This window comes from Zea mays, chromosome 2 (assembly GCF_902167145.1).
Source record: "Zea mays cultivar B73 chromosome 2, Zm-B73-REFERENCE-NAM-5.0, whole genome shotgun sequence".
Classification (NCBI taxonomy): domain Eukaryota; kingdom Viridiplantae; phylum Streptophyta; class Magnoliopsida; order Poales; family Poaceae; genus Zea; species Zea mays.
The window spans coordinates 233,805,016-233,828,317 of NC_050097.1; the positions used below are offsets into that span (position 1 = coordinate 233,805,016).

Genomic DNA, 23,302 nt, shown 5'->3' on the forward strand with positions numbered 1-23,302 from the left:
ATGTATTATTTTTATTTAATGATTTTTATGGTGTTACACTTCACGGGCGGCTGTATGTTAGCCTCATTCCTTGAGAATGGACATCACTGCTCCCTCAGTGATATCGGGCTGATCTACCTGAGTCTCATATGCTGAGTTCTCATTCTCACCATCAAGATCAAGTTCACATTTAAATTTCCTTGAATTAGACTTCAAATACTCACTCATCTCTTGCCTAATTTCTGCAATCGCTTTTGGACATTTCCCTACATCAGGATAACCTCCACAAAGGTGCCACTTCATTCTCCTTACTCCAACAAACACTTGCTAGTTGCATAAAGTACATTGGAGGAGATCATTTGTTATGGTCGCTAGATCGGTGAGGGATTGGAGAGGAGTATCGATGGGCAGGAACGTCGGCCGGAGGCCTCTACCCACGGACGAACAAGAGGAGAGTTTCTCCCTTCTAATGTTTGCCCATTTTATTTCTCATCCATTGATTACATAAATAGGCCGGCTGACCGCCCCTATCTAGCTAGAGATCCTTATCTCCTTAAAACTCTCCTAAAAACTCTAAACAAACTAACTGATAACATTTCTAGATAATCTCAACTAATCTCCTAAATAATCTCAACTAATATTATCTCTAACTATCCTTATCTAATCTCCCTTGGAGGGCCCATGGCTGCTGCTGCCGCAGTCCCTCCATGGGTCTCCTTAGGCCCTGACATCCTTCTTCTCCAATTTTGACCAAAATGCATACTTCCATGCTCGATCCTTGGGTTTAGCTGGCTTTCTCAACGGGTCCTTGGATGGATCATATGGAACACTTCGATTCCCTTGGCTTGCTGCCTGTATAATAAAGACGATGGCAGGGAGAGGAAGAGTGAGAGATGGCTTGAATGAACATGTTTCATTGAGCAGAGCAGAGGGTACAGACTACAGAGCGCAGGAGAGGCAGCAATCAAACACGAAAGGGAAGGAGCAGGGGAGGGAGGAAGGAGGATGGGGATTGGGGACATACCTCAACATCAATAGGAAGAGGTGGATCACCAGCGGCAGCCATATCCGGCGAGCTGGCGGGTGGCGGCGCTCTACTGCTCGGCGAGTGCAGGGGCCACGGGGCTCTGCTGTGTGGCTTGGGGGAGAGGGTGTCTCTGCTATATGGCGGGGGTGGGGGCTCTAGTGGGCGCCGGCACTCCGACTGGCCGGTGGGCAGCGACGCTCCGGCTAGCAGGTGGGCGACGGCGCTTAGATAAACTGAAAAGACTTTGTGGGCTATTGGGCTAATTTTTTACTTGGCCCAAATAAGTCGACTGACTTAACTGCACCAACTAGTCATGACTAGTCGTCGACTAGTCGACGAGTCGAGCGACTAGGAATAAAAGTCGAGTCGTCCATCCCGACTAGCTCATCTGCACCGACTTCTCGACTAGTCGACTAGTCGCTCAACTTTAAAACATTGCTATGGAGGCATTTTAGTTTCTTCTAGATGTAAGCTACCATCAACAGTCTAACAAATAAAAAGAGCAACACTTGTTCTGCAAATTGCTTCTTATTTGTGGTTTTGTATATTAACTTATTTTATTTTTTCCCTTAGTTGATGGGACTGAAGGCTTGTCATGATCGTAATATCACCCACCGGGATATCAAACCTGGTAGAAATGATGTCACTGCCTATTTTTTCCTTGTTTTCTATACTTCTTGAATCCTTTTCTATTGACAATTTCTATTAACTAGTCATGTTAACATTGCTTATTTTTACGCCATGGAAGAGAACATGATCATTTGCTTTGAGGACATCGAGACTGGAAAGTGTCTAAGAGAGGTTCCATCTGAAGCAAAGCAAAATAAGCTGAACATGTAGGATTCAAGTTCTTATACTCATGTCGTTTTTACAATTTTACCAGTGTTTAATTTTTACATAGGAGTTTAATGATTATTGGTAGATAGTTGTTGAAATATTAGTAATCTATTATTTGGTAGCTGACTTTATTTGCAGAGGCATTTTTGCAGCTGCTGAGCCAAATGTAAAAATTTTGTGAAACACCCAACACTGAGTGTGTAAGGTTAACAAAATACATATAAGAGCTGAACCCATATGTATTTCAGTCTAGCTCTGCATCTAACCTTAAGGATGCTGGACAAAAGTGTGTACTGTAGCAGTAGGATTATGGCAGGGGTTACCATCTAAAATAAGGAGCCCTATTTCCTAGGATAATCTGTTACCAAAGATAATTTGTCACCTTCCTATTTAATTGGTGTCTTACCAACTACCAATTAATTAGGAAGGTTACTAGTTTAGTAGGAAAGCAAAGATTGTATTCTCAAGTGTCAAGTTATGTGATCAATCACTAATTGTCCATGGTGTAAGCGGCTAAGCGCCACAGTGAGATGAGGAAACAGCAGCAGAAACTGCAGTAGTTGATTCATTTCCCGCACTTATCCTTGACCAGCCTGCTCGAACCACCCTTATGGAAAGGGACCTATTCTTAAAAACTCGACCCGCGGGGGTAAGACAGCCCTCGGGTATTATATTAAGAGGACATTCTCACATAGGTCGAGAAATCGCCGAACACCTACCCCACCCATACAGGCCACCGTAGTCCATGTGAGAACGAGTGTAATGGGACCGCGCCCTAGACCTATGCTTTGGCATAGGAGAGACGAGGGAATTTTTAACCTCATCCTGAAATTCGCTCTCACAAGGAGGAGATACTCAGGACTTCAGAAGTGCTATTTGGACCACAACCAACTCAGCTAGTGGCCCTTTTGTGGGACCTATTCTTAAAGAAACATGAAGTATTCCAAGTTCAGGTATGATCATAATCTACGAATGATCAGGAGATAGGGCCAACACTACAAGAAAACACTTAATTCCCGTCGGCCAGGAACCGACGGGAATAAGCACTAAACCGACGGGAATAAGTAATTCCTGTCGGTTTAGGTCTTATCCCCGTCGGTTCTCAGCCGACAGGTGTCATGTGTCGGGGATAAGGTTATCCCTGTCGGCGGCTGACGGGAATAATTAATTCCCGTCGGCCATTAACTCACCGATGGGAATTAAGGCTAACTCCCGTCGGTTCTCCAGGCCGACGGGCGTTATTTATTAATTCTCGTCGGTTCCCCAGGCCGACGGGAGTTATTACTTAATTCCCGTCGGTTCGACCATAGCCGACGGGAATTAACTGGGCCGACGAGAATTACCCTATACTGCTACAAAAAGAGCACTAAATTAGGTCACTATTTCTGCACACATAACATATATCACACATAACATACATCATAGATAACAGCCACATTACAAACACATGCATTCATAATTAAATCACGCATTACAAACATAACATCCACCAACATTTAAAATATAAGTTCAAGTACGACATCGAGTCAACGAGTACGACATAGTATTGAAATATAAGTACGACAAATGTTCAAGTACGACCAAGAGTCAACAAGTTAAGAAACATGTTCAAGTGTTTAGAGATAACCACCACTTGGGTGGTTAGAGCTTTGACCGCTGCCGCCACCACCACCAGGAGGAGGGAACGCGAAGAGCGAGTCAACAAATCCAGTCCCTACTGCTGGATCAGACCCACTACCACCCGCTTCAGGCGTAACCTATGCAAGTTAGCAAATATCAACACGTTAAATGCAAATATCAAAAAGTATACAAGTGTATAAATTAATCGAGAGTTATCAAACGTACCCTATCTCCAGGTGCAGGTATATGTGTCGGAGGGGTGTTGAACTGTGGTGGTGGAACTGGTGTGTTTGCAAATTGGCTCCATTGTGGTGGCGGTGGAAAATTTGTTGCCATGCCCTGTTGCTGCATTAACTGTTAAACATATGTGTTACTACTGAAGATGTTGTATTGAAATATAATAATTTAGAGTTCGGATTATGTGTACTCACTTGATACATCGCTTGGTTATGTGCATTGCAAGCCTCCATAAATTCGCGTTGTTGTCTCATCTCTTCACGCATCCTCATAATCTCCAACTCCTGCTCGTTCGGTCGACGAGAGCATGAGCTATGGGAAGATGAACCCGTCCTCTGAGATCTCACCGACGACGAGTCAATGAATCCGTCGAAGAGTGTGTATCTATAAGTGATTCAAAAAATGTGATTACTGCATAATCAATTTAGTGTCAACCATATAATTTCATAAGTTAGAACTTACCGTCCATGCGCTTTGCCACCACCACTTGCGTACACCACCGAGGGATCCACCGGTTCATGGCGCCAGTCGAAGTCAGGGCCATGGCGACGAACCATCTCCTCCCCATATGCCGCCTATACATCATTCACAACCTTACAAATGCAGGAATTTCTATACTTTGAATGTTTGAACTTTTGAGCCAAAACTCACCAAGCGATCCGTGGTTGGCTGTAGAGCTGGTCAGGGTTGTTTGGGTCTGGTCCTTTGTGGCCCTCCTGGTAGACCTCAATGTCACTAGGCTTTTGGCCACTCGTAGCTTCCTGTATAAACAAAAAACATTCATAAGAAATCGTACTATTTGCTGATCGACATAGCTAGATCAAACTTACCATTCTTTTAGCTTTTCATATCATGTCGTCACCGCCAAACTTGTGGTTAGGATTGGTTCCTCGACATTGTCTGTGATGCGCTGACGCTTTCTGGAAGCCTTCGGAAGCCCAATATCGACACCAAGAATAGTACGCATCAGGCACGGGCGCCATCCATGGAACCATCACCTGCACACACAATGTTACATATTATATCAATCACAACAATCAATATAAAGGTTAAAACAAATTGAATACTAACCTCACGATATTGATCCTCAGTCAAATATATCTTTGAGGACCCTTCCTTTTTATTCAAGGGGCCTGCTTCTTCCGGATGCTTTTGAAAATACAGGTTTGTAGCCTGAATTCTTGCATAGTATATGGCATCCTTCACCAGCTTCTTTGCATTGTTTTGGAAGACACGTTCAGCGTGCCCCATGTAATCCTCTCCGTCAGGCAACCGATATCGAAGCTACAACATAAAGAATACAAATACAATGGTATAAGTCATAGATTTACAATATTAAGAAACATAACAAAAAGAATAAAGAATTCATACCCAAAAGTCATTACGCACAAGTCCCTGTCTGTCGGTGTGGTTTCGTTCCTTTTTAAACTTGTACTCGTCCCAGGTACTTACGAGCACCTCATCCTCGGTATCACCGTTTGACACCTTCACTATACCAGGGTAGTGAAGGCGGCAAAGAGAACCCAACGTCAGGTTAACCTGAGTGTGGTGTCCCTTGCCATCAAAGGACAGGTCCTCCCAATTCCTGCATTACACAAAAAAATTAACAATAGACATAATAGTTATATGAGATAAGTTAATATATTACACTCACCGATCTCCATGTGGCATGATCAAAGTTCTATCAGCCTCTCGCTCTATCGCGTGACGAGGCTTTACTGAGTGGTTTTTTCTTGAACGACTTGTTCGTGTCGCTGAAGAGCCTCCTGAGCCATCATCCATCGGGTTGTCAGCCGGTTCGCCCTGTTGGCCCCACTGGTCCCACGCCTGTTGATGCTCTCTCTGGTGGTCCCACTGGTCCCATGGCTGGTGTTGCTGTGCGGCCTGGTCCCATGTCACGTGCTCCACCTCCTCATTGTGCTCCACCTCCTCATTGTGCTCCACCTCCTCATTGTGCTGCTCCTCCTCAATGTGCTGCTCCTCAGTGTGCTGCTCATCCTGGTACATACAACTCAAGATTTATTTGTAAATATGTAAACAAATTTATTTGTACAAAATATGTTACCTCATCTCCATGTACCGCGCTCAACAGCTCTAAACGTCTGCTGCTGCTCGAAGAACTGCCCTGAAAAAGGCCCAGGCCCTTGAACAGCCCCTTCACTGACTTCTTTGATTTTGGCGGCATCCTGCATAAAAAATAAGAAATTATTCATTAGTGCATCAAAAATGACATAATACTTAAAAAATAGAAACAAATGAAATAACAAAACAACTTTACTTGTTAAATATCATCAAAATCAGGATCTATTTGTTCTCTTCTATGCAGAGGTCGCCATGTAACTTTTCTCCTAATAGGTTGTCTTCTCCGTCTCTCGGGAAAAGTTAAGTCGTTAATGTCTGCAACTAGTGAATCTAATGTCGGTGCAGGATCAATATGAAAACTAGTTGGCAACTCTTCTTCTTGAAACACCTCATCAACCTGCTCAAGGTGACCAATTTGATATTCATCCTCACCAGGCGTGTATAGGCGTTCACGGGGATTTACATTGTACACAACCCTCCATTTAGACAACTTTTTGCATGGATATGTCGAGAAATAAACTTGGTCTGCTTGATGGGCAAGGATATACGTGTCGTGTCCTTGAAGCAATTTTTCAGGTTGGATCTGTGTCATCCCAAATTTGGTCCTATAATACTTCAGGTCATACCATTTACACTCAAAGAAAACTAGCGCTAAAGGCTTATTTCCAGCAAATGTAATCTCGATTATATTTTTGATTTTCCCGTAATAGCAGGCTTCGTGTCCTTCCATGTCGGTTGCCCTAGTAACGACTCCACTATTTTGAGTGGCGGCCATAGGATGACTTGATTCGAAAATGCTTGAACGAAAGCGATATCCATTGACGTCGTAACGTCCATAGCTTTTGGCAGTTATGCTTCCAATAGATAACTGACGTAAGTCATCATTCAAATTCATTTCCACCCCAAACTGTCAATTATGCCACAAAGCATTAGCAAATTCTGTAATATTAGTTAACTGAAATTAGCTCTCGGATCCACATAATTAAGACTTACACGGTCCCGAAGCCACATAATGAAATTAGGTCGCCCATGCATACCATCGCGTCGCAATTTGTCTATGTCTCTCGCTGTTGGCCTACCGAGACACCTCATGTTTTGTTCATCAAACTCGCTGTCAAATATTATTGTATGACATGAGATATTTGATAACATAAACTAATTCACATATGAACAGTTTAAGAAAATAAGTCTTACACAAAGTATTTCTCCACCTCAGGCATATTCGTGAACATGTACAGTAAAGCATACTTCCGTTCTTCCATACTGAGGTGATATGCCTTAGGTGGACCAACGGCTTTGCCGTTTGTCGGAAAAATCGAAAGATCACTACACGGAAGCATCTCTCGTTCATCATCATGGTACCTTTTCTTTCGAGCAAATACATTATGTTCTTCCGCAAAGTAACAACTTGTGAAGTGTGCTACCTCCTTTAGTTTAAATTGTTCCGCAATACATCCTTCAACTCTTGCCTTATTTCCCACCATTGCTCTAAGCTTCTTTAATTCTCTTTCTATATGAAACATCCACCTATACTGAACAGGACCACCGACCTTAGCCTCATATGGAAGATGTATAAAGAGATGTTGCATAGGATTGAAGAAACCCGGTGGAAATATTTTTTCCAATTTGCACAAAAGCACCAGTGCCTCTTTCTCCAGCTGTTCCATCACATCTCTTCTGATTTCTTTAGCACACAACTGTCTGTAGAAATAGCTAACTTCAGCTAACGTTTTCCACACAGCTTCAGAAATGTACCCACGAAACATTACAGGCATGAGCCTCTCCATAATTATGTGAAAGACATGGCTCTTCAGTCCATTCATCTTAATTGTCTTCAAGTTCACAGATCTTCTAAAACCAGCGACATAACCATCGAGAAATTTAATATCCTTCATCCACTTCATCACTTCTTTCCGTTGCTTAGATTTCAGAAAATAGTCAGCTTTTGGTTTGCCTCCGTTTTCTGTAAGCACTTGGGTTGGACGATCACATATCACTGCTAAGTCCATGCGTGCCTTGTCATTGTCTTTCGTTTTATCAGTGAAATCCATGCATGTATTTATGAGGTCTTGGCAAAAGTTACTCTCTTGATGCATGACGTCGATGTTGTGCATCAAAATCAATGACTTAGCATAAGGAAGCTCCCACAAGCCACATATGTGAGTCCAGTTATGCTCCTCACCAAAACCTTGATACCTTTTCCCACTCTCGTCTAGGACAAGTTTCATATGCTCTTCTGTAATTTCTATTCCACTACGTCGCTTGGGCGGTCCCTTTGTGACGATGGTGCCCTTCCTAAATTCCTTTCTCTGCCTTCTGAAGGGGTGATTGAAGGGTAGAAAACATCTATGGCAATCAAAGTAACATATCTTGCCACCAGCACTAAGACGAAAACAATCTGTATCTTTAGCACAATAAGGACACGTCAATCTACCATGCACGCTCCATCCAGAGAAAATAACATACGCCATAAAATCATGAACCGAGAACAGATATGCAACACGAAGATTGAATTTCTGTTTCTTGAAGCAGTCATAGGCTTCCACACCTTGCCATAGCTTCTTTAACTCTTCAATCAGTGGTTGAAGCATCACATTGAGGTGTACGCCAGGATGCTCAGGCCCAGGTATAACAAGACATAGGAACATAAACTCATATTTCATGCAAAGAGCAGGTGGAAGGTTGTACGGTATGGCAATGACAGGCCAACATGAATACGACGCAGCGGTCATATTGAACGACGTGAAACCATCAGTTGCCAAGCCGATACGAACGTTTCTTGCATCGCTGGCAAAATCTAGATCAAATTTGTCAAGAGCCTTCCATGCATCACCATCTGACGGGTGCACCATTAACCCATCTTGTCTGTCCGTACAATCTTTATGCCACCTCATGTGCATAGCGGTCTTCCTCGAGAGAAACAAACATTTCACTCTAGGAGTGAGAGGCATGTACCGAAGCTGTTTATGTGCAACCTTTGTCACCACGTTCTCCCCATCTTCATTTACAAGCTCCACGTACCTCGACTTCCCACATTTTAAGCATTTTTATTCTCTGCCATGTTCCTTCCAAAAAAGCATACAATTGTCTTGGCAAACATCAATCTTCTCATACTCCATACCAAGACCTTCAAGCAATTTTTTGGACTGGTACATGTCTTTAGGCATCTTGTGACCCGTAGGAAGAACCTCGCTAATCAAATCCACAAGCTCCTTGTAACAATTAATTGAAAATGCAAACTTGGACTTGATTGACATCAGTCGGGTCACGAATTCGAGGACGGTCACGTCAGTGTGCCCGTGAAGAGGCTCTTCTGACGCTTTGAGTAGGTCGAAGAACTTCTGAACCTCTGGTGTAGGTGAATCATGATGATCTGGTGCCAGTTCAGGCTGCAGATCCTCAAGCATCTGGTCCATCCTATCAACATCATCTTCACTGTCATCAACTTCTACTTCTGCTGCTCGTTCAGCATCTTCACCATGGAGATACCAGACCTTATAGCCTCGCACGAAACCATGCGAGCATAGGTGTAGTGTGACCTGCCTCTTGGTGTGGCTCATCATATTTCTACATTTATTGCATGGACACCTAATATTATCTATTTGTGACAAAGCAGCTGCATGGTCCAGAAACATCTGCGTCTTAGCAAACCATTCACTTGTGTGACACCCACCCTTCTTGAAACCTTCATACATCCAATCACGTCTATCACCCATTATTGCGGCTGTGTGTACGAGTAAAGAGTGTGTGAGACAATATCACGTTTCTAAACGTAACACATACATCTATAGGTAAGTACTAAAACTATATATATACATAAATAACTATATATATATACATAAATAACTATATATATACATAAATATATAGTTATATATACAAAAATAACATTAAATTTATCAATAGCGAAACCTTCATACAACCTAATATGATAAGTTAAATCTATTCAATAAATAACATCAAACTCAACAAATTAATAGCATAAGTTAAATATATTATAATAATAGAATTAATACTTATACCTAACATCAAGGCACACATATGATATTAAACTAACTCTAATCACACTCTAATCACATGTTTAAATTAACTCTAATTACACTCTAATCACACCCTAAACTAACTCTAATCACATGAAAGTTAACTCCCGTCAGCCATAAAAAACCGACGAAAATAAACATTTATACACACATTTAGCAATAACACTCGCATTTACATTAAATAATTCAAAAAATAATATACCTTAACGGTCCCGGGCGGCGGCGGCGCTCCGTGGCGGCGTCGAGCGGCGGGCGACGCTCCGGGGCGGGCGGCACAACGGGGACGGGCGGTGGACGGCGCTCCGGGGCCGGTGGCGCGGTGGACGGCGCTCCGGAGGTGGGGGCGGGCGGCGGTCGTTGCTCTGGGAGCGGGCGGCGCTCCGGGGGCGTGGGCGGATGGCGGGCGGCGCTACGGGGGCAAGGGCGGCACGGCGGACGGCGGTCTGGGGCGGTGGCGGTGGCGGGCGGCACTCCCGGGGCGGTGGCGGGCGACGGGCGCGCTCCTAGGCCGCGGGGCGGCTGGCCGGGGCGGGTGTGGGCGGCGGGCGGCGTCGGGGGCGGGCGTTTCTCCGGCGGCGGCAATGGCGGTGTGGCTTGGAAAGCGAGAGGCATAGAGGAAATGAGCCGCGCGGGATAACCGCCGGCCCATAAAGTATTAATTCCCGTCGGCTGGCGTCAGGGCCGACGGGAGTTAACTAATTCCCGTCGACTGGCGGCTGCGCCGACGGGAGTTAAAATAAAGGCCGTCGGCTGGCGGCTGGGCCGACGGGAGTTATCCAAATCCCGTCGGCTAGAATCAGGGCCGACGGGAATTAACTTTAGGCCCGTCGGCTGCTTTTTAGTCGACGGGAGTTATCTAATTCCCGTCGGCCCGAGCAAAGGCCGACGAGAATTAAAATGGCCGACGAGAATGTTCATGATTCCTGTAGTGCAAACCCTACCTCAATGAAAGCAGCCTCGGCCTCACCTTTATTCAGCTCCTTAGGCCATTCCCCTATCAGTTCGCATTGCCAATTGAGCTGTTCCAAATTACCACAGCAAATTATTGGAGAAATTTGCAACTTCGTGTTAGATAAATTTAGACCTCTACATTAAATATAAGATCAATTTTTTTCTCGAAAGCGCAGGAGAGCTGCGCACCATTATATTAAGAGAGGAAAGGTCCAAAATGGACCGAAATACAAAGCCCGGAGGGCAGAAAACAAAAACTGGACCTAAGCACCAAGATCCTAACTCCCATGCCTCCTCTCCAACAACATAAGAGGAGAACCAGAAGAAAAGGAGAAGGCCGACTAGACCCTATTTAAGGAAACAATAAGCCCAAACTCTCCCGATGCTCAGCACCCGCCTTATCCCAACAGATCAACTCATCTAAAAACAGTCTCTTGACAGAGCTAATGGAAGGATTCACCGCATCAAAAATAGCCTTGTTACGAATAAGCCATATGCACCAAGCCCCTTGAAACATGCAACAAAGGAGCTTTCATCAATCATAGGAGTGAGATCAACCTTCCCTATTAGCGACAAAATATGATGCCAAAACTGCCTAGCAAAACTGCAAGTGCAAAGGAGATGTTGGGCCATTTCTTGTTCTTGATCACAAAGAGGACAACACATCGGGTACTACAAACCTCTCCTTTGGAGTCTATCAGCAGTCCAACACTTATTCCTTATTGTCAACCAAAGGAAAAAACTTGCATTTTGGGGGAGCCCAAGTCTTCCACAATCTTTTCCATGGCTCAATGCGTACTGATCCATTAAGAAGGCTTTATAACAAGACTTGGACGAGAATTGTCTGAAGGCAGTGTGCATCCAAACATGTATGTCCGCATCCTGTGAAAGTGTTACCCCCTCATTGCATCCCATAAATTCAAATATTGATGTAGCCCAATTGGAGAGAGAGGGTTCACAATATCACTAACCCACTGCCAATTATCAAGCACCTGAGCTACAGTTCTGGTGGAAATGGCTCTTCGGCCAACCATACAGACCACAGCTGGTGCAATTTCCTGGATGGCACTTCCATTTAATAATTTTTTCTCGAACAACGCAGGAGATCTATGTGTCATTTCATTAAGAAGAAAGAGAGAAAGTACCACATACATCAAATGACCGAAAACAACCAAAACCACAAGACCTTTACCCCTATAGCTAGGGACTAGGCAACTAAAAACTTTGGTTGTAACAACGGTGACACCTAGACCATTTGAATACAAAAACCACAGAGGGGTAGGCCATCAAGACCTACACATTCGTAGCTCGTGCCCAGACCAGGAAGTCTTGCAGTTTGGAGGCCCCAGCCCACCTCCAAAGCCGACATTCCTAAACAATCCTTGTGATCAAAGTGAGTTTGTTAGGCTCTGAATTCCCGAAGACACAAGAATTCCTGTGCTTCCATATCTCCCAAGCTGTTAAAATGATAAGGGAATTCAGTCCATGTCTCCTTTCTTTGGTACTAACTTGACCACCTTCCTCCACCACTTAGGAAAGGAAGTTTCAGCAATAATGGGTGCCAGCTCTGGCATCTTTATAGCCTGGAAAATATAAAACCAAAGTTGCTTGGAGAAAACACAGCTCACTAACAGGTGCTGAATATTCTCATCCTCTTGATCACAAAGGGGACATGCATTGGGATGGGGCAGCTCTCTTTTAGCCAGATTGTCCGCAGTCCAACATCATTTTTTAAACACCAACCAAATGAAGAATCTGCAGCGCAGGGGCGCCCTACTTTTCCAAATCATTTTTCCATGGGGCATAACTAATTGATCCCATGAAGAAGGCCAAATAGGCTGACTTGCTTCTATAATCCCCTAATTGTGTTAGTTTCCACCTGAATTTGAGCAGATGGTCACTGAGGAGGAGGTTTGGCACACCATCAGGTCGCTCCCTTCTGACAAGGCCCCGGGGCCAGATGGGTACACAGGTAGATTTTACAAAAAGGTTTGTCCTATCATCAAAATGGATTTTATGTCAGCCTTGAAGAAAGTTTGGCAGGGGGATGCTTCTAGATTATATATGCTCAACTCAGCCTATGTTACTTTGTTGCCAAAGAAGAGTGAGGCCATTGAGGTGAAGGATTTGAGGCCAATAAGCCTAATTCACAGTTTTGCAAAAATTGTTACCAAGATTTTGGCTAATAGACTTGCACCCAAGCTCCCTGACTTGGTCTCTGTGAATCAAAGTGCGTTTGTGAAAGGTAGAAGTATACATGATAATTTTGTCATGGTACAACAAACAACCAAAGCCATTTATGGGCAAAAAGTTTCTAGAGTCTTGTTGAAGTTGGACATTGGAAAGGCTTTTGACTCTGTCTCTTGGACCTTCCTTTTTGAGGTTCTTAGACATTTGGGTTTTGGTCCTCTGTGGTGTGGAATAATCTCAAGGGTCCTGAGTTCATCCACTACTAAGGTCTTGGTTAATGGGGAGCCTGGGGATATTATTCATCATAGAAGAGGTCTTAGGCAGGGGGACCCCCTGTCCCCTATGCTCTTTATCATTGTTATGGATGTCCTCAACTCACTGATTCTGAAGGCACATGATCTGGGTTTGTTGCAACCTCTTCTAAGGCGCGGTAGGGTCCAACGCATTTCCTTATATGCAGACGATGTGGTGCTGTTTTAAAGCCTGAAAGAGATGAGCTCAATATGTTGAAGGAAATATTAAGGATTTTTGGGGAAGCTACAGGTCTTGTCACAAATATCAACAAATGTAGCATCACACCCATACATTGTAATGAGCAGCAAGTTGGCATGTCCCAGGAGATTTTCCCTTGTAATGTGCATCAGTTCCCCTGTAGATATTTGGGACTGCCTTTGTCAGTAAATAAGCTTCCAAAGATTGCTTTTCAAGAACTTATTGACAAGGTGGCTGACAAATTGCCAGGTTGGAAATCTGCCCTGATCACCAATGCTGGAAGACTTAACATTGGTTAAGGCTATCCTCACTGCCATTCCTATGTATCATCGTCTTGTCCTTCTATGCCCTAAATGGGTTATCAAAGCCATTGACAAGATTCACAGGGGTTTCCTCTGGAAGGGCAGAAAAGATATCAAGGGAGGCCATTGTGCTGTTGGATGGACAAGGGTGTGTAGACCACTTAAGTTTGGCGGCTTGGGTATTCACAACCTGGAAATCCTTGGTTTGCCTCTTAATGTGAGATGGCTCTGGCTCAGAAAAACACAGGTTGAGAGGCCATGGACTGAGTTCGACATAAAAGTACATCCCAATGCTGAAGCTCTCTTCCAAGCCTTGGTTCACTCTTCTGTGTGGGATGGTGCTATAACCCTCTTTTGGACGGATAGATGGATTCAAGGGTAGTCTATTGCAGTTTTTGCCCCTTACCTGATATGTCGTATTCCAAGGAGGGTCAGGACAGGCCGCACGGTGCAGGAGGCTCTTGCTGATAATAGCTAGGTTCACGATATCTCTGGGAGTCTGACTGCTGTTGTCATTAGGGAGTTCCTTCTTGTTTGGGATCTGATTCAAGATGTTCATTTACAGACAGGAGTTCTTGATGTCCACCTTTGGGTGCCTTGCGCCTCTGGCCTCTATTCCTCTAAGATGGCTTATAACAGCTTTTGGACCGGTACAACATCTTTTGAACCGGCTAAAAGAATTTGGAAGAGTTGGGCTCCTCCAAAATGTAAATTCTTCATTTGGCTAGCATCACTGAACCGGTGCTTTACGACTGACAGATTGGCCCGGTGAGGTACGGATCATCATGACAAATGCCTCTTTTGCGATCAACACGAAGAAACAGTCCAACATATTTTGCTCTCTTGTGTGTTCTCTAGAAACATTTGGTGGCAGGTGTTGTGTAAAGTGGGGCTGCAATACCTGGCACCTGGACCTGAGGACATGATTTTCCAAGATTGGTGGAGAAATGCCGAAGGCCACCAGGTATCTAAAGAGAAGAAAAAAGGTTTTAACACATTGGTAATCCTTGCGGCTTGGTGGCTTTGGAAGCATTGAAACACCTGTGTCTTCGATGGAGCATCCCCGAGCACTAGAGATATCCTGCAGCACATCCAAGAGGATGCAACGCTATGGGGTATGGCCGGGGCTAGAGGTCTTAGGGGCATTTTGCCTTAAGACTAGCGGTGGCCTGTTTGTTGTGCCTTAGATGTGGGATGAGTGTGTTTCTGTACTTGTGTTTTCGACCTCCGTAAGGAGTCGTTTGTTCCCGGTCTATTCTCAGACCTCTTTCTCTTTCTTAATATAAATTATACATAGCTCTTCTGCGTGTTTTGAGAAAAAAAAAGTGTGAGGGTTTTCAGGCTATAAAATAACTCCTTCCACCTGGTCCCATATCATAATATACTCTTGTAAGACTTGGACAGTTAAGGCCCCTTTTATATCTGATATTCATCTCCTGTTGTTCTGTGCCTCAGCAACTGTTCTCTTGTTTACGGTTCTTTTGCCAATAGTTGTGATTAGATGGGGTGCTAGTTCAGCAATGCATTTCCCTTCTAGCCACCTAAAATTTTCACCATTACCAATGATGGGAATTTATCAATTTATCTGACCAAAAAAGAGTATTGGTCCCATTACCTACCACAGATAAAACAGATAATGCAAAGAACTGTCTGACTTGCTGCTTTACAGGAAGATTCATCCCATGCCAGGGCCTGAACGGATCAGTTTTCTCCAGCCATAACCATTTAGCCAGCAAAGCCCAACTTTTGAATTGTAAATTAGAAACTCCAAGCCCGCCCAATTTTAGAGGTCTTGTAATAATCTCCCATGAAACAAGACAGCTTCCGCCATTAACTTTCTTCCTTCCTTTCCATAGAAACCCCCTCTAGATTTTGTCGATAGATTTGATCACCCATTTGGGGACATTTATAGCAATAAGAATATAAACCTGAATGGCCGAAAGCACATGTTTCACCATTGCTCTCCAATTAGGAAGCCGATCAGCTATCCTTTCCACCCATAACATAATATCACTCCTTAGCTTCTTATCAGAGATCGGCAGCAGCCTCAGATAGTTGCAAGGAAAAGAACCAGAGCTGCATTGCAGAAGATTGCAGCCATCTTGAACAACTTGCCCAACACACCTTATTGGAATGACAAAACTCTTACGCAAATTCGTTATCAACCCAGTGGCTGCACCAAAGCAGTCCAAAATCAGTCTAACACAATTAAGATCCTCAAAATGCAACCATATAATGAAGACGGGGTCACAGTTTTTTATTTGATTTTCTGTTTTAATTTCCTGGATCTGTTTATCATTCATTCAATTATAAGTAATATTTTGTATATTATTTGTCTCAGTTTCATTAGGTTACAAAATGATGAGACCATATAGAGGTTAGAGCAATTAGATTGAACGTGCCTTCCAGCGCTTGTTTTTTTTTTGTGGATTGTATTCCAACTTGAGATGTCGTTTTCTGAAACTGCAATGGTCACTTTCCCTGTCTTAGAATTTAAGAAGGGTGTTGCATTCTTCTATTGATAAAGCACAACTTCCTGTACACAGGCGTCTGATTGACTTCGGCAGTGCCATTGATGATTAGACGTTGAAGAATCTTTATGGTCCAGGGCCTACTCGGTGTGTGATATTTTGCTTCCCTTCCCCTTTAGACCTTGTTCGGTTGCATGAGGATTGGAAGGGATTGAGGGGTATTAAATCCTCTCCTATTTAATTTTGAATAGCAAGAGATTTAATTCCCTCAAATCCCCCTCAATCCACCCCTAACCGAACAAACCCTTAGTATTTAGCTGCAGCATAAAATTAGCATCTTGATTTGAGTAGTAGAATTATGCAATTTATGATCAAGAGTAATTTAGGGTATCTTACCTGGATTTTGTAATAAGTCCAAGGGGTCATTATTTAAAGTTTTCCCAAGTCATTTTTTTGTCCTATTCATTTACCCCATCAATGCCAATGTTCCACTGTAAATTACATCCTTTTTGTATCAACTTGAGTGGTTTTCTTCCTGACAGACATGTTTGATCCTTTGGTAATATGCTTTTGTTTTTTTGGAAAGCGCAGGAGAACTGCGCCTCAATATATTAAGAAGAAGAAATAAGCCCAGGTCAAAGAGACCTGGACAGATTACAAGGCCTCCTTAGGGAGGCCAAAGACACAGGAAACTGAAAAATCCATCAAACTCACCCTGCAACTCCCTAGTCTTCAGGAATTAGGGCAGCAAGGTATGAAAGACCTTTAGCCCCGGTCATTTCCCAAGACTGCCTCTCCTCCCTAGCTAACTTAAGGGAAAAATCTAAACTAGGAGTACAACCATAAAAAACACAACTATTTCGAAGCTTCCACATTGTCCATGCTCCTAAGGCCGCAAGCGAGTTGAGACCTTTTCAAGGAAGACCAGTGGCCATCCCTGAGATTTGCTCCCACCAAGTCATGAAAGATGAATGCACTGGCTAGGGAGCCAGTCTTTGAAACCCAAACGGTTTAAGGTGACTAAACCAGAACACTCTTGTGAACACACAAGAGACAAGGATATGGTCAATAGTTTCAGCTTCCTGGTCACAAAAGGCACCTAGCTGGATGATCCAATCCTCTCTTTGCAAGCCTGTCAGCAGTCCAGCATCTCTTGTTAGCCACCAGCCAAAGGAAAATCAAACACTTTGGAGGTGCCCAGGTTTTCCAAACCAGGTGATAGTGACCAAAGGACGTTGAGCCAACAAATAGACCATCATACGTTGACTTAGCCGAATAATTGTCATCTGCCGCGATACTAAATACGTGCTTATCTTCCACTTCAGGCTGCAACACTATTTCTGATAGAAGCTCCCAAAGGTTCAAATATTCCACTATAACTTCCACAGACATAGCACCCTTTATACCAGATATCCATTTTCTGTTGGAAAGAGCCTCAAGAACAGTTCTTTTATTCGCAATCCTTTTAGGAATGATGGCGAATAACCTAGGCGCCAGACTACACACATTCTGGCCCAAGAGCCATTTATCTGTCCAAAACAAAGTGTGTGCTCCATTTCCCCCTTTTGAGACCAAAACAATGGAGAAGAAAGATCCTGCCTTTTTTGGAACTTGAATAGGGAGGTTTGCCCAAGGTTTTACTGGATTAGTTTTATGAAGCCACAACCATCTCATACGAAGGGCCCAGCATAATTCCTTCAAACTAGAAATACCCAAACCTCCCAAATGGAGGGGTCTGCACACCCTTCCCTAGACAACCAGACAATGTCCTCCCCTAACCTCCGTGCGACCTTTCCATAGAAAACCCTTTCTAATTTTATCAACTGCCTCCAAAGCCTAAGGAGGAAAATCAATGGCCATAGCCAAATAGACAATCATACTAGTGAGCACATGCTGAACCATAATTTTCCTACCAGCTCTTGACATAAGATCATCTTTCCAACTCGGAAGACGGTCGGCCACCCTGTCTATGATAGATTGAATTTGTTCCTTGGTCAGCTTATGAAGGGAGAGAGGAATTCCAAGATATTTGCAAGGGAAATCAGACTTCTCAAAAGGCAATAAATTTTGGACCAGCATAAGATCATCCGTAGAGCACTGGATGGGAAAACATTACATTCCTGCTCATTGTTACGAAGCCCAGAAGCCTTCCGAAACAAGTCCAAAATACTTAATGTAATGGAGATGTCTGCAGCCGAGGGACTCATAAATATGACATCATCAGCATACATAGAGATCCGGTGGAGTTTAACCCTGTCCGACAGGCGTTGCAATAAACCTGATTCCTAAGCCCTATTAAAGAGAAGGGCCAAGATGTCCATTACCAAGATAAATAGCATCTGGGAGAGAGGGTCCCTTGCTGAAGTCCTCTTCTGTGAATTATCCTCCTCCCCGAAAACCCATTAAGAAGGACCTGAGTAGAAGATGAGGCCAGTAGCCGACAAATAATATCCCTCCAAAGTTGTCCAAAACCAAGCTGCATCAAGACCTCAATGAGAAAAGGCCACGAGACCGAATCGAAGGCCTTGGTGATGTCCAATTTGAGAAGTAAACTAGCCTTTTTCTGACGGTGTAAGAATCTGGAAGTCTGCTGCACCAACATGAAGTTATCTTGAATAAACCACCCTTTGATGAAGGCACTCTGATTTGGAGAGATCATTCTGTTAAGTTTGCTAGCCAGCCTATTGGCAAGGATTTTGGTAATCAGCTTGCCAAAACTGTGCACAAGGCTTATTGGTCTAAAATCCTTCACATGATCAACCCCCTCTTTTAGGGATCAAGGTAACGTAAGCAGAGTTCAGCTTGTCAAACTTATCAAAATTTCTATTCCAGATAGCTTGAATTGCAGCCATGATATCAGATTTGATAACATTCCAACAGGACTTATAAAAACATCCATTAAAACCATCGTGCACAGTAAGAAAAGGGCACTTCACGGTTCCAATAGATTCCCATTAAAACTTGCCTATCACTCCAAGCTTGCAGCCTCCTGGCTGCCTTCTTCAGTTTATGGTGAAGAGTAAGAAAAGGGCAGTTCGCGGTTCCAACAGATTCCCAGGCATCGTGCACAGTATTATGAAATCCCTCCAATTTAGGCCAAAAAGCCTCAAAATGAAAATGTCGACTCCCTGATTTATTATCTCGAAGACCCAGAATTAAGGGGTACAGTGATCAGAGTCTTAGGAAGTAGAACTCTATAGCAACACATTAGGGAAAAGCAGCTCTCAGTCAACTGCGCATAGCACCCTGTCCAACCTGACAAGAATGGGCTCCACTTGTTGATTTGACCAAGTAAAACATCGACCATGGAGAGGAACTTCTTTAAGGGCAAGATCATTGATAAAGCGCCTAAAACGCCCCATCATAGCTCTGTTGAAATTATTGTTGTTCTTGTCTGAGGTTTTGTAAATTAAGTTGAAATCCCCAGCAACGACCCAAGGTCCATTGCAGCCCTCTCTGACATTTCTTAGCTCCTGCAAAAATGAGATCTTCTCTTCATCCCCTTGAGGACCATACACACAGGTTAACCACCAGGTACCTCCTTCCTGCTTATGAAACTAAATGGAGACACTATGATTATCAACTCTGCTCGCACCTGTGTATCTCAAATGATTTTCCAAGCCACCAAAATTCCCCCACTGGCCCCATCCGAAGGCAAGAAAACATACTCAGTAAATTCAGAACCCAAAACAGAGACTAGATCTCTAACTGAATCTTGGCGAGCATGAGAATTGAGACCTCGCACGTTCCAAATCAGAATTTTGGATGGATCCATTAAAAAACACAGATTACAGCACTGACCAGACATACAATTGCATCCAGCGAACAACAACACCCTTACTAAAGGGGGACTAACTCAGGGGCTCTCCACCCAAACAGGGCAGATAGAGCCTCCACCTCACTACGAGTGAGGGAGCGCTTGCCGAGCATATTCTTCCAAGGCTTCCTAACTAATCCCCTCATTCTCGGCAATAATATGCAGGGATCTCATGACTTTCTTGGTAGTTCTCCCTCCTAGGTCATGTAAATTAAATTCCACTCCAACACCCGCAACACGACGATTTCTTCTTGGCATGGGAGCAGCAGGTGGGGAAGGTGGAGGATCTGCATGCAAATCAGTTCGCGGAACAAGAAGAATCCCAGAAGATTGCTTGGTGATTCCATTGAAAAACTCATGTTTTCTAGCTTCAAAGCTTGCTGCTTCATGAGGTTGGACTTCAGCAGCAATTCTATGGGCAGGGGCATCAGCAGTGCACATAGGCATAGAGTTACCCAAGGACTCCGAATGAGGCAGGCAAACCATCTCTGTAATGTTGGCCTCCTCGACCTGTATCACCTGTCCCTCCTGAATCTGGGCATGTTTGCTTTTGAATCTGCTTCTCGAGTATACTCTCCGGGGGGCCTCAGCAGCAGATGGACCGTCAGGTTGGGGCGAATTCGCGCCAGCCTGTTCCAGCGGCCCAGCAACAGACATGTGTCGCTGGGGCGAAACAGGGAGGACCGAATCCGACGATCCCGCAGCAGTCGGCCCATATGGCCCAGCTAAGCCAGGACGACCCAATGAGGATAAAACTTGAGGATTGTTTATCTTCTCCACAGATGGCACAACTGGCACCGCCTCGAGTGCCCGCACGCCGTCAATGCTTTCCATTGATATAGCCTCGCCAGGCACGTTAAACCCTAGATCATCCTGAACTGACAAAACAGCACCAGGAACAACTGGATCATGATCATGGCAGCGGGGAGATAAATCTTCCAAAATGTTCTTCGAAGTTGTCATGCTTGGAACTTGAGTGGCAAAACGGGGCGAGCTCAACCCAGCCTTCTCCAGCGGCTCAACCAAACTTCTGCGCTGAGGCAAAGAAGGTCCAGGGGAGGTCAGCGGCCCATCACCAAAACAGAAAGCAGCACCATCTTCCAGAGCTAAAACCGATGCCTCAACCATATCCCCATGCACATCTGCAGTCCGTTCTCTGCCCGCTCTCTGATGGGAACCGAGGCGAAGGTGGACAGACTGACGCTGCAAAGGACCCAGTTGTCGGATCCGGGGGTTGGACTGACCCCGGACATCCTCGTCCTCCTCACCATGGAGCTCATCCTCATCCGAAGGAGTCAGACTGCTCTCCGAGAGAAACTGAAGGGGAGCCGAAAGATCAGCAATGCTAATCTTGTAGGTCAGACATCTCGCCTCCTGATTAAATGGCCCCCGCTCAATGATGTGGAGGTCCATATCTCTGTGAAGCTTCATCGGATCCAAACACCATGCCCGAAGCTTGAGTGAGGAGAGATCAGACTTGCTCACAGAGGCGGGATGCAACTCCAAAATGTGACAGGAGTCGTGGAGAAGCTTCTTGGCTGTGGTCAGACCCCACGCGTGCGCTGGGATCCCACGGATCTCAATATCCATCAAATGAGGCAGTGACGTAGCCGAAGCATGTGTAAATCTTGTCCACAGCTTGAACACGAGCGAGAACGCGGCATCATCTCCGAATAGAAGCGCTCGAGTTCGCTCGCCATAAACTGTGCATCCTTTTTCTTTTCCCTGTTTCTTTGAATCTAGATTTGTTTAAGTATTCATGTCTCCCTTCCCACTAAACCTTACATTCTTTAGTAAACTATGTACACTATATATCGTTGATTGAATTTTGGAGATAGATTGTGTGGATGTGTTTGGCATGATTAATTTTCTGTGCCAGTGCATTTTGTAGCTTTAGTAAACAACAGGTGCACAATCAGCTAGAGTTTCATCACTGATCTGAATAAGTTCCAAATAATGGATCAAGGCTTTTTCTCATGACCTTTTTAACTCAGGTGGGTTTTAATATTTTCTATCATAAGTAGGTGCCATATAAATACTAACAGCCAAAGAAAGACATGGAGAAAATATCATTCGGGAAAATATCATGACCTTTTTAACTCAGGTGAAGCACACTCAACTGGTGCAAACCAAAGATTATCTTTTGCAGCCACACTTATAGAGTAAGTTCATCCAGGCACAAGTCCTCTAAGACAACATATTCCAAAAGAATTTGTGGTAGCTTCCTCATAAAAACCTATGGGTTCATATCTTGCTTCAAAAAAACACCCACCTTTGGTTGGCAAGTTAATAGTGTTACAGAACCCATGGCACTACATTAAAATATGATCAAAGCTAAACCTAAACCCTAAAAATGGTAGCAAACCAAATAAATAGTTGGCACAAAAGAATCTAGGGATAAACAAATCTAGCAGGTACCTCTGTTGGTTTGGAGGAGAATGAAGTTCTCATGTGAAGTAAAAAGCATGATACTGAAATAGCCATTTGAACAAAGGACACCACTGGGACCTCTTCCTCCTCTGGGTTTTGGTAGATTTCCTTAGCCTTGGCAGCACGCTTCCGTCCAGAGATGCGTGTGGGCGTGGCAGATCCCCGCGACCGACCGCCTTGGGCGCAGGCCCTGCTTCATCTACCAGCGCCTCCTGTGGCGCCGGTTCTTGGAGCTGGCCGCACGGTGTCGCAGGCATTTGAGGCAAGGAGCCGGCACTGGGGAGGGAACATGTGGAGTCATTGAGCGGATCCCTGCTTGAGAGGCCATGAGGCACCATGGGGCGAGCGGATCTCGAGCTCGGGGGATGGCGGCGTCGATCTCGGACGGGGGCGAGGTGGCGACGCCGAGGACAGGCGCACGCTCGCCCTTGCCGGCACACCAGCCACGACAACCTTGCCAGAGAACGCCAGCTCCCGTGGCGCAGGGATAGGGACTGGGACGTCCTTGGGCTCTTCCCAACACTGTCCAGGTCCACGAGCCGACCACCAGGCTTGGCGCGGCACCCACGCCGAGGATGCTAGCTGTTTTGCATGGGGGTGCGGGCGCGACGGACGGGATGAGAGGATGCGGGCGCAGCGAGATGGGGAACGCGTGGTGGGGGTAGGGGCTATGGGACGGGTAGGCCGTCGCTAGCTTCTATCGATGGAGATCAGGGCGAGGATGACAGGGGCACCGATGGAAGGGGATGGCAGGGAGCGGGGCGAGAATGGCGAAGGGCGGAGCGCTGGGGGAGGGGCGGTGGCGGCGATGCTGGCGAGATTATCGG

At 44.8% G+C, this 23,302-nt stretch overlaps 1 long non-coding RNA gene across 1 annotated transcript; it reads left to right on the forward strand.

The window, feature by feature from the left end:
* The first annotated feature begins 238 nt into the window (after positions 1-238).
* On the forward strand, positions 239-16,380 carry LOC103648105 (uncharacterized). The gene is made up of 4 exons (XR_563251.1): positions 239-270; positions 1,580-1,637; positions 1,755-1,842; positions 16,304-16,380. It is a non-coding gene; the product is annotated as an uncharacterized lncRNA (long non-coding RNA).
* The last annotated feature ends 6,922 nt before the right edge of the window (positions 16,381-23,302 follow it).